The sequence below is a fragment of the Aegilops tauschii genome, chromosome 4 (genome assembly GCF_002575655.3).
Source record: "Aegilops tauschii subsp. strangulata cultivar AL8/78 chromosome 4, Aet v6.0, whole genome shotgun sequence".
Classification (NCBI taxonomy): domain Eukaryota; kingdom Viridiplantae; phylum Streptophyta; class Magnoliopsida; order Poales; family Poaceae; genus Aegilops; species Aegilops tauschii.
In genome coordinates, this window is record NC_053038.3 from 162,820,247 (window position 1) to 162,831,315 (window position 11,069).

General features: G+C 48.7%; 1 non-coding gene across 1 annotated transcript; it reads left to right on the forward strand.

Annotated features, from left to right (window-relative positions):
- Positions 1–6,258: 6,258 nt before the first annotated feature.
- On the forward strand, positions 6,259–10,727 carry LOC123493528 (uncharacterized). The gene is made up of 3 exons (XR_012182794.1): positions 6,259–6,667; positions 6,761–7,292; positions 8,080–10,727. It is a non-coding gene; the product is annotated as an uncharacterized protein (transcript).
- Positions 10,728–11,069: the final 342 nt, after the last annotated feature.

Below are 11,069 nucleotides of genomic sequence, written 5' to 3' on the forward strand. Positions count from 1 at the left end.
AGACGCTTGATAAGTTTTTCAATGAGTACATACCTTAACAAGATTTTGAAGTAGTTCAAAATAGAACAGTCAAAGAAAGAGTTCTTGCCTGTGTTACAAGGTGTGAAATTGAGTAAATACTCAAAGCCCGACCACGGCAAAAGATAGAAAGAGAATGAAAGTCATTCCCTATGCCTTGGCCATAGGTTCTATAAAGTATGCCATGCTGTGTACCAGATCTATTGTATACCCTACACTGTTTTTGGCAAGGGAGTACAATAGTGATCTAGGAGTAGATCACTAGACAGCGGTCAAAATTATCCTTAGTGGAATAAGGATATGTTTCTCGATTATGGAAGTGAAAAAAGGTTCGTCGTAAAGGGTTACGTCGATGCAAGTTTTGACACTAAAACTAGATGACTCTAAGTCTTGGTCTAGATACATATTGAAAGTGGGAGCAATTAGCTAGAGTAGCTCCATGCAGAGCATTGTAGACATAGAAATTTGCAAAATACTTACGGATCTGAATGTGACAGACCCGTTGACTAAAATTATCTCACAATCTAAACATGATCACACCTTAGTACTCTTTGGGTGTTAATCACATAGCGATGTGAACTAGATTATTGACTCTAGTAAATCCTTTGAGTGTTGGTCACATAGAGATGTGAACTATGGGTGTTAATCACATGGTGATGTGAATTATTGATGTTAAATCACATGGCGATGTGAACTAGATTATTGACTCTAGTGCAAGTGAGAGACTGAAGGAAATATGCCCTAGAGGCAATAATAAAGTATTATTTATTTCCTTATATCATGATAAATGTTTATTATTCATGCTAGAATTGTATTAACCGGAAACATAATACATGTGTGAATACATAGACAAACAGAGTGTCACTAGTATGCCTCTACTTGACTAGCTCGTTAATCAAAGATGGTTATGTTTCCTAGCCATAGACATGAGTTGTCATTTGATTAACGGGATCACCTCATTAGGAGAATGACGTGATTGACTTGACCCATTCCGTTAGCTTAGCACCCGATCGTTTAGTATGTTGCTATTGCTTTCTTCATGACTTATACATGTTCCTATGACTATGAGATTATGCAACTCCCATTTACCGGAGGAACACTTTGTGTGCTACCAAACGTCATAACGTAAATGGGTGATTATAAAGGTGCTCTACAGGTGTCTCCAAAGGTACTTGTTGGGTTGGCGTATTTCGAGATTAGGATTTGTCACTCCGATTGTCGGAGAGGTATCTCTGGGCCCACTCGGTAATGCACATCACTATAAGCCTTGCAAGCATTGTGACTAATGAGTTAGTTGCGGGATGATGTATTACGGAACGAGTAAAGAGACTTGCCAGTAACGAGATTGAACTACGTATCGAGATACCGACGATCGAATCTCGGGCAAGTAACATACCGATGACAAAGGGAACAACGTATGTTGTTATGCGGTCTGACCGATAAAGATCTTCGTAGAGTATGTGGGAGCCAATATGGGCATCCAGGTCCCGCTATTGGTTATTGACCGGAGAGGTGTCTCGGTCATGTCTACATAGTTCTCGAACCCATAGGGTCCGCACGCTTAACGTTACGATGACAATTTTATTATGAGTTTATGTATGTTGATGTGCCGAAGGAGTTCGGAGTCCCGGATGAGATCGGGGACATGACGAGGAGTCTCGAAATGGCCGAGACATAAAGATCGATATATTGGACGACTATATTCGGACTTCGGAAAGGTTCCGAGTGATTCGGGTATTTTTCGGAGTACCGGAGAGTTACGGGAATTCGTATTGGGCCTTAATGGGCCATACGGGAAAGGAGAGAAAGACCCCAAAGGGTGGACGCACCCCTCCCCATGGGCTAGTCCGAATTGGACTAGGGAGGGGGCGCCCCCTTCCTTCTTTCTCCTTCCCCCTTCCCTTCTCTTACTCCCACAAGGAAAGGAGGAGTCCTACTCCCGGTGGGAGTAGGACTCCCCCCTTGGGCGCGCCACCTCCCCTTGGCCGGCCCTCTCCCCCTTGCTCCTTTATATACGGGGGCAGGGGGGCACCCCATGGACACACAATTGATATATGATATTTTAGCCGCGTGCGGTGCCCCCCTCCACCATACTACACCTCTATAATATTGTTGCGGAGCTTAGGCGAAGCCCTGCGTCGGTAGAACATCATCATCGTCACCACGCCGTCGTGCTGACGAAACTCTCCCTCAACACTCGGCTGGATCGGAGTTCCTGGGACGTCATCGAGCTGAACGTGTGCTGAACTCGGAGGTGCCGTGCGTTCGGTACTTGATCGGTCGGATCGTGAAGACGTACGACTACATCAACCGCGTTGTTATAACGCTTCCGCTGTCGGTCTACGAGGGTACGTGGACAACACTCTCCCCTCTCGTTGCTATGCATCACCATGATCTTGCGTGTGCGTAGGATTTTTTTTGAAATTACTACGTTACCCAACACCCACGACCCCACGACGCACAGTAATTGAGCAAAGTGGATGTTGGATTGACTAGTTGTCGCAGCAAACCGGCACGCACAACCCTCTCCTGCCACCTGTCCGCACATGGTTTTGGGGCCTAACCCAACGTGTCACGCGACACGTGTGGCTCAGGCCCGGGGGCTTATGTCGGGGAAAATGTACAGGGGTATGCATTTTTTCCCTGACTCATGCACGGACAAGTCAAGGTCAAGTCAGAATACAAGGAGCCAAGATGTTCAAAGGACCAACGTGAAGATCAAAGGGACCAAGATCAAACCAGAGAAGCAAGAAACCATCAAGAGAAGGGCCTCCTTTGCCGTGCAGGCGAGCTCGGCAAGGGGCGAGGCCACCACCGGAAGAAGACATCCAAGACGTCCCGACAGGGCCTGCTGGGACACACGGAGGCAAAACCACCTCACCAACTACCCCACCACGACCCACGTCGTCAATCAGTGCGGTGTCAAGAAGCGAAGTGATTAAGTGGCAGCCATTCGCCACATGGCAACCTCTCCCTATAGGAAATACCTACAGATGACACCCGTCCTGGACGTGTCAAGCGAGCAGGCGTGGAGCTGGCAAGATAGCCCGGCAAGCCTTGCCGGGCAACCAACGATGTGACATTGAGTGGTGCATTTAATACGCCCTGCCGGGACTCACGGAGGCAAAACCACCTCGCCAACTACCCCGGCACGACCCACGTCGTCAATCAGTGCGGTGTCAAGACGCGAAGTGATTAAGTGGCAGCCATTCGCCATGTGGCAGCCTCTCCCTATAGGAAATACCTACAGATGACACCCATCTTGGACGTGTCAAGCGAGCAGGTGTGGAGCTGGCAAGATAGCCCGGCAAGCCTTGCCGGGCAACCAACGATGTGACGTTGAGCGGTGCATTTAACACGCCCTATCAGCCCATAGAGTTAGGTATGATAGCACTGTTTGCTATCTTATCAGTGCATAATGACTGCTTTGCCATTGTGGTAACCCCTTGATCTATAAAAGGAGGCCCATGGCAACGATAGAAAGGGTTAGAAGGTTGGATAACTCACACCCCCATACGCGCGTAGCCACTATCGTCCTGAGGCAACCCTTGCCGGGCAAGTGTACTACGCTCCACTACCACCTTTCCACCATCAATCCGCCAAAGCGGGAGTAGGGTTTGATGCCTCGTAGCGGCCCGAACCTGGGTAAAAATGCTTGTGTGATCTCTGCCATGCTGCCGCATGTTCGTCTGCTCTTTGTGCAATGCGACGCCCCCTGCCAAACCAGCAAGGGGCCTTCTGGTCCCATAGGTGGCCGTGGTTTCCCGCGACAATCGATGTGTTTGCCTGGCAACCATCTGATATCCCCAGTGTTCCTAGGGAGGTAATCGAGCACCACCTTGTTGTCTGCCCACATGCCCGACTCGTCAAGCAGAAGGTTCAAAAGCAGGCCTTGGAGAGGCAACAGTTCATTGCCGACGAGATTAAGAAGCTTGAGGCAGTTGGTCTGGCCAGAGGAGTACTGCATCCGACATGGTTAGCAAACCCGGTGGTCGTACGCAAGGCTAATGGAAAATGGAGGCTTTGCATAGATTTCACAGATCTCAACAAGGCTTGCCCGAAGGACCCATTTCCCTTGTCGCGCATCGACCAGATTGTGGACTCCAATTCGGGTTGTGACTTGCTCTCTTTTCTGGATGCATACTCTGGATATCATCAGATCATCATGCCCAAGGAAGACGAAGAGAATACTTCGTTCATCACCCCATGTGGTACGTACTGTTTCGTGCGCATGCCTTTCGGATTAAAGAGTCCCGGGTCCACTTTTGCAAGAGCAGTCTAGATTGGTTTTGAACCACAGTTGCACAGAAACATTGAGGCTTATATGAATGATATTGTGGTCAAGACCAAGGACAGATCAACCCTCATCCAGGATTTGGAGGAGACATTTGCTAATCTGTGCAAGATCAACTTGAAGCTAAATCCGGAGAAGTGTGTGTTTGGCGTTCCCTCCGGCAAGCTACTCGGGTTCTTTGTGTCCCATCATGGGATCGAAGTCAACCCCAACAAGATCAAGGCTATCGAGCAGATCCAGGTGCCCAGGACAGTGAAAGATGTGAGGCGTCTGACAGGGTGCATTACCGCACTTAGAAGATTCATCCCCAAGTCTACCGAGCGCGCCATACCGTTCTTCAAAATTTTGAAGAAGGCAGGGCCCATGAAATGGACCCCGGAAGCAGATGCAACATTACATGATTTGAAGACCTATTTGTCCTCTATTCCCACTTTGGTTTCTCCCAAACCACAAGAGCCATTGCTACTATACTTAGCTGCAAATAATCAAGTGGTTAGTGCAGCCCTAGTGGCACATCGGGAAGTAGAGGAAACATAGAGTGAGCAAAGTCCAGCAGGACCGAATGGGGATCAGGACAAAGTGGAGCACGACAGCAGAGGCAACCCCAAGGATGCGACAAGGAAGAAAGTGGTGCAGCGCCTAGTATAGTTCATCAGCTCCCTGTTACAGGGGGCTAGATCGAGGTACTCTGGTGTGCAAAAGTTGATTTTAGGCCTCATCATGGCCTCAAGGAAACTGCGCCACTACTTCCAAGCCCATGAGATCACGGTTATCACTCGTTTTTCGTTACAAAGGATACTCTGAAACCTTGAGGGTACCGGCAGAGTAGTGGAGTGGGCTTTGGAGTTATCCAGCTTTGGCCTGAGATTTGAAAGCACATCAAAAATTCAGAACGGGGCACTGGCAGAGTTTATTGCAGAATGGACGCCAACCCCTGATGAAGAAGTGCTGGAAACAGTTACCCCCGGCAAGGAAGCACCCCAAGAATGGATCATGTATTTTGATGGTGCATTCTCCCTGCAAGGTGCAGGGACTGGCGTGCTTCTCTCTGCTCCCACTGGGGAGCACTTGAAGTATGTTGTCCAGATGCATTTTCCCCGGGAGGAGGCAACCAACAATACAACAGAGTATGAAGGGCTCCTTGCCGGGCTCAGGATTGCCACAGAATTGGGAATCAAGAAACTGATCATTCAAGGAGATTCACAACTTGTGGTTAGACAAGTCAACAAATATTACCAAAGTCCATTGATGGAGGCATATGTTGAGGAAGTGAGAAGATTGGAGGAGCGCTTTGACGGATTGCAAACAGAGCACGTACCCCATGCGGAAAACAACATAGCTGATCATCTGTCAAAGTGTGCTGCGCAAAACTTCTTGTGGAACCATGAACTTTTGTTCTCCATCTTACTCAGCCCTCTGTATCCCCGGAAACAATGGCCTGAAAGAGGAGGAAGTTTGTAACGCCCCGAGACCGCCGCTCCAGATGCCGCCCAATTATTTTGTTATCGCTGTGTGTTTTATTTGTGTGTTGCATTCATCATCGCATCATCCGCATTGCATCGGCACTCGTTGACGGCATTTTTTTTCAAAACTCGCATAGGTTCGTAGTTTTCGCGTTCCCCTGTGCCTTCTTTGACCATTTTGAGACCAACCGAGTTCTCGATTCCCTCTTGTCAGACCGCCTAGCCTCATCGCACAGTGCTCAAACCCCTCACGCGCGTCAGAAAGCTATCCCGGACCCGACCCGGGCAGTTGTCACCGTTGGATTCAGATCATCCTCAAACATCCCTAAAACATATGCGATTATTTGTTTGGTCTCCCAAACCATTTTATTCTCGACCGTCCGATTATGATCGGAGGGACGATATAGTCTTACCCTAGCCCACCTACTATATATAGCCGATGCATTTCTAGACCAAACCCTATTTTCTAGGGATCCTCCCCTATCCACTCATCGCCGCCGCCGCTCCACCGAATCCACATCGGGATCCATCCCGCATCCACCTTGTCTTCAGCCACAACCAACCAGAGCAGGGCTCGACCTTCTCTGCCCGATCCACCCAACCGGTCTCCACCTTCCCCTTGATCCATTCCATCGCCCGAGCTCCTCCTTCCCCGAAGCAACTCCTCGTGCGCCCTTCCTCGACTCTGCTGCCTCACCGGACCCGGACCTCCCTGCGACCAAGCTCGCCGGAGTGCCACCAGGCCACTTCCCCATGCCCAGATGCTCCACCGCTGCCTTGCTTCGTCCTCTTCGTCCTCCCGCAGTGGAATAGCTCCCGAGCTCGTGGATGCCCGGCGCCCGAGGCCTCCTGCCTCCCTGATGCTCGTCGCCCCGAGCCCCAGTGCTCCAAGGCAGGCCCTTCTGCAGCTCCTCATCGCCTCCCTCTCCTTCTTCCCCTAGTTATTCTCTCTCCCTAACCTTGCGGTCTCTCTCTCTTTCTTCAGGACGAACAAGAGGAGCCCCGTTCGCGCCATGGATCCCTGCCTCGTCGGATCCAAGGTGGATCCATCCGTCCCCGCCGTTTCCCGCGACCCGGATCCGCCGCCGCCTGCCGTTTCTTGCCTCTGCCTCGCGCTATGCTCGCCCGAGCCTCACCTCCAGGACCCCCACCATCGCCGGAGCAGACCAGCGCCCCGCCGTCGTCGACGACCGAACCATCAGGCCGTCCCCTGGCCCTTGCCTTTTCTTTCGGTTTCTCCTCGCTGTCTCTCCTTTCTAAACTCTGTCGCTCTCTGCGTTTGTTCACAGGAGCATGCCCCGCATGGCCGCGCGCCCGTGCCGACCTTCCCTCGCCAGATCCAGCGCTCCACCTCGCCTCGCCGTCCCTGTCGCCAAGTCCGTCCACGGTCGTCGCCCCCTGCATCCTCTGCTTCGAGCAGGAGGACAAGCGCTCGCCCGCGTGCGTTGACCGCGTCCCGCGACCGCGACCCCCAAGCCGGCCTCTTCACCCGCCAGCCCAGCCAGATCCAGCCCAACGTGAGCATCGCCCGCAAGACCCCCTGTGCATTGTTGGTCCAACAGATGCGGCCCGATTCATGTTTTTTTTCCACGGAACGAATTTAGATATTTTTCCAGAGATTGTTGTTTTACAGAAAACCCTCCACATCATGCATATGATATCTCACAAACTATGTATCATATGTAAAAACTTCATATATGTAAAATGCTCAGAAATTTGTGTAGTTTAATAATATCCAACTTTCATCCATGTTTAAAATGTTTACCATGCTATTTTAATTTTACTTAAATAATATGCTAAAATGATTTATTTCATAACTAAATAACCGTAGCTCCAAATTTAATAAACTTTATAGGTAAATGGGGTGAAAAAATGCATAGTTTAACATGGTGGCATTACTTTCCATGTTCAACAACTCTAAAAATATGATTTAGGGCAGAACAGTACCAATTCCAAAATATGCATATGAGGATTTTCCGGAATTGTTATTTGTTGTTCCGGCCTCATTTAAACTTGCCTAAATAGTTAGTTTACTTATGCTTCACCTCTTGCCATGTTAATCAACATTTAATATTGTTGGGTACATAAACGAGAGAGAACTAAATATTTGATGTGGTGTTTCGTTAATATGCAACTCGTTGCATATTGAGCTCCATTTAATTTGTAGTATTGTTTGTGCACTTTGCCATCCCATGCCTCATTAAACCGGACATGCATCATAGTTGATTGTGCATCGTGCCATGTTTATGTGATGGTTGTTTACCATGTTGTTTGCTTATTTCCGGTGTTGCTTCTTTGGGTTAGTTCCGATAACGTCGCGTTTGTGAGGATTTGTTCGAATTCGTCCGTTTGTCTTCTTCATGGACTCGTTCTTCTTCCTAGCGGAATCTCAGGCAAGATGACCATACCCTCAAAATCACTTCTATCTTTGCTTGCTAGTTGTTCGCTCTATTGCTATGCCGCGCTACCTACCACTTGCTATATCATGCCTCCCATATTGCCATGTCAATCCTCTAACCCACCTTTCCTAGCAAATCGTTGTTTCGCTATGTTACCGCTTTTGCTCAGCCCCTCTTATAGCGTTGCTAGTTGCAGGTGAAGCTGAAGTTTGTTCCATGTTGGAACATGGATATGTTGGGATATCACAATATCTCTTATTTTAGTTAATGCATCTATATACTTGGTAAAGGGTGGAAGGCTGGGCCTTATGCCTGGTGTTTTGTTCCACTCTTGCCGCCCTAGTTTCCGTCATACCGGTGTTATGTTCCTTGATTTTGCGTTCCTTACGCGGTTGGGTGTTATGGGAACCCCTTGACAGTTCGCTTTGAATAAAACTCCTCCAGCAAGGCCCAACCTTGGTTTTACCATTTGCCTCACCACCACGTACTTTTCCCTTGGGAGTCGCGCTCTCGAGGGTCATCTTTATTTTAACCCCCCCGGGCCAGTGCTTCTCTAAGTGTTGGTCCGAACCAGATCCACTTGCGGTGCCACCTCGGGGAAACTTGAGGGCTGGTTTTAGCTGTACGTAGTGTTCATCCGGTGTTGCCCTGAGAACGAGATATGTGCAGCTCCTATCGGGATGTCGGTGCATCGGGCGGTCTTGCTGGTCTTGTCTTACCATTGTCGAAATGTCTTGTAACCGGGATTCAGAGTCTGATCTGGTCTTCCCGGGGGAAGGAATATCCTTTGTTGACCGTGAGAGCTTGTGATGGGCTAAGTTGGGACACCCCTGCAGGGTATAAACTTTCGAGAGCCGTGCCCGCGGTTATGTGGCTGATGGGAATTTGTTAATGTACGGTTGTAGAGAACTTGACACTCGATTTAATTAAAATTGATCAACCGCGTGTGTAGCCGTGATGGTCTCTTTTCGGCGGAGTCCGGGAAGTGAACACGGTCTTGTGTTATGTATGAACGTAAGTAGTTTCAGGATCACTTCTTGGTCACTTCTAGCTTCTCGACCGTTGCGTTGCTTCTCTTCTCGCTCTTATTTGCGTATGTTAGCCACCATACATGCTTAGTTCTTGCTGCAGCTCCACCTCATTACCCCTTTCCTACCCGTAAGCTTAAATAGTCTTGATCTCGCGGGTGTGAGATTGCTGAGTCCTCGTGACTCACAGATACTACTAAAACAGTTGCAGGTGTCGATGATACCAGTGCAGGTGACGCAACCAAACTCAAGTGGGGAGTTCAACGGGGGCCTTGGTCGTTACTATGTTTCGTTTCCTGATGATCAATAGTGGTGCCCAGTTGGGACGATCGGGGATCTAGCATTTGGGGTTATCTTCTTTTCATTTGTATTTGTCCGTAGTCGGACTATGTGTGTACTCTGAATGATGTATGTTTAATTAATCTATTTGTGTGAAGTGGCAATTGTAAGCCAACTCTTTATCCCATTCTCGTTCCTTACATGGGATTGTGTGAAGATGACCCTTCTTGCGACTAAACCACCATGCGGTTATTCCTCCAAGTCGTGCCTCGACACGTGGGAGATATTGCCGCATCATGGGTGTTACAATTTCGTAATCAGAGCCATCCCCGACTTAGGAGCCCCCCTGCTTGATCGAATCGCTGACGTTGTTGAGTCTAGAAAAAAAATGTTTTGAGTCTTAGGATTATATATATCGAAGAGTAGGATTCTTTTTACTCCTCAGCCCTTCATCGCTCTGGTGAGGCCTCCTGACGTAGATGTCTTGACTTTCCTCTCATTTCACTAAAAACAATTTTTAGGATCACGCGGGTGTCTTGGAATCGTTTCGATAGTTTTGTCACGAGAACATTGTTCTTGGTGCCTTATGACATTTAGGGGTTCTGGCAGTGTCCCGGGGAGTTGAGCTCCGAGGTGTTGTCTGATACGTCTCTGTCGTATCTACTTTTCCAAACACTTTTGCCCTTGTTTTGGACTCTAACTTGCATGATTTGAATGGAACTAACCCGGACTGACGCTGTTTTCAGCAGACTTTCCATGGTGTTATTTATGTGCAGAAACAAAAGTTCTCGGAATGACCTGAAACTCTATGGAACATATTTTTGGAAAATATTAAAAATACTGGAAGAAAATCCATGTCAGGGGGCCCACACCCTGTCCACGAGGGTGGGGGCGCGCCCCCTACCTCGTGGGCCCCCTGACGCTCCACCGACCTCAACTCCAACTCCATATATTCACTTTCAGGGAGAAAAAAAATCAGAGAGAAGGATTCATCGCGTTTTACGATACGGAGCCGCCGCCAAGCCCTAAAACCTCTCGGGAGGAATGATCTGGAGTCCGTTCGGGGCTCCGTAGAGGGGAATCCGTCGCCGTCGTCATCATCAACCATCCTCCATCACCAATGTCATGATGCTCACCGCCGTGCGTGAGTAATTCCATCGTAGGCTTGCTGGACGGTGATGAGTTGGATGATATCTATCATGTAATTGAGTTAGTTTTGTTAGGGTTTGATCCCTAGTATCCACTATGTTCTGAGATTGATGTTGCTATGACTTTGCTATGCTTAATGCTTGTCACTAGGGCCCGAGTGCCATGATTTCAGATATGAACCTATTATGTTTTCATGAATATATGTGAGTTCTTGATCCTATCTTGCAAGTCTATAGTCACCTACTATGTGTTATGATCCGGCAACCCCGAAGTGAAAATAATCGGGACCACTCCCGGTGATGACCGTAGTTTGAGGAGTTCATGTATTCACTATGTGTTAATGCTTTGGTCCGGTACTCTATTAAAAGGAGGCCTTAATATCCCTTAGTTTCCATTAGGACCCCGCTGCAACGGGAGGGTAGGACAAAAGATGTCATGC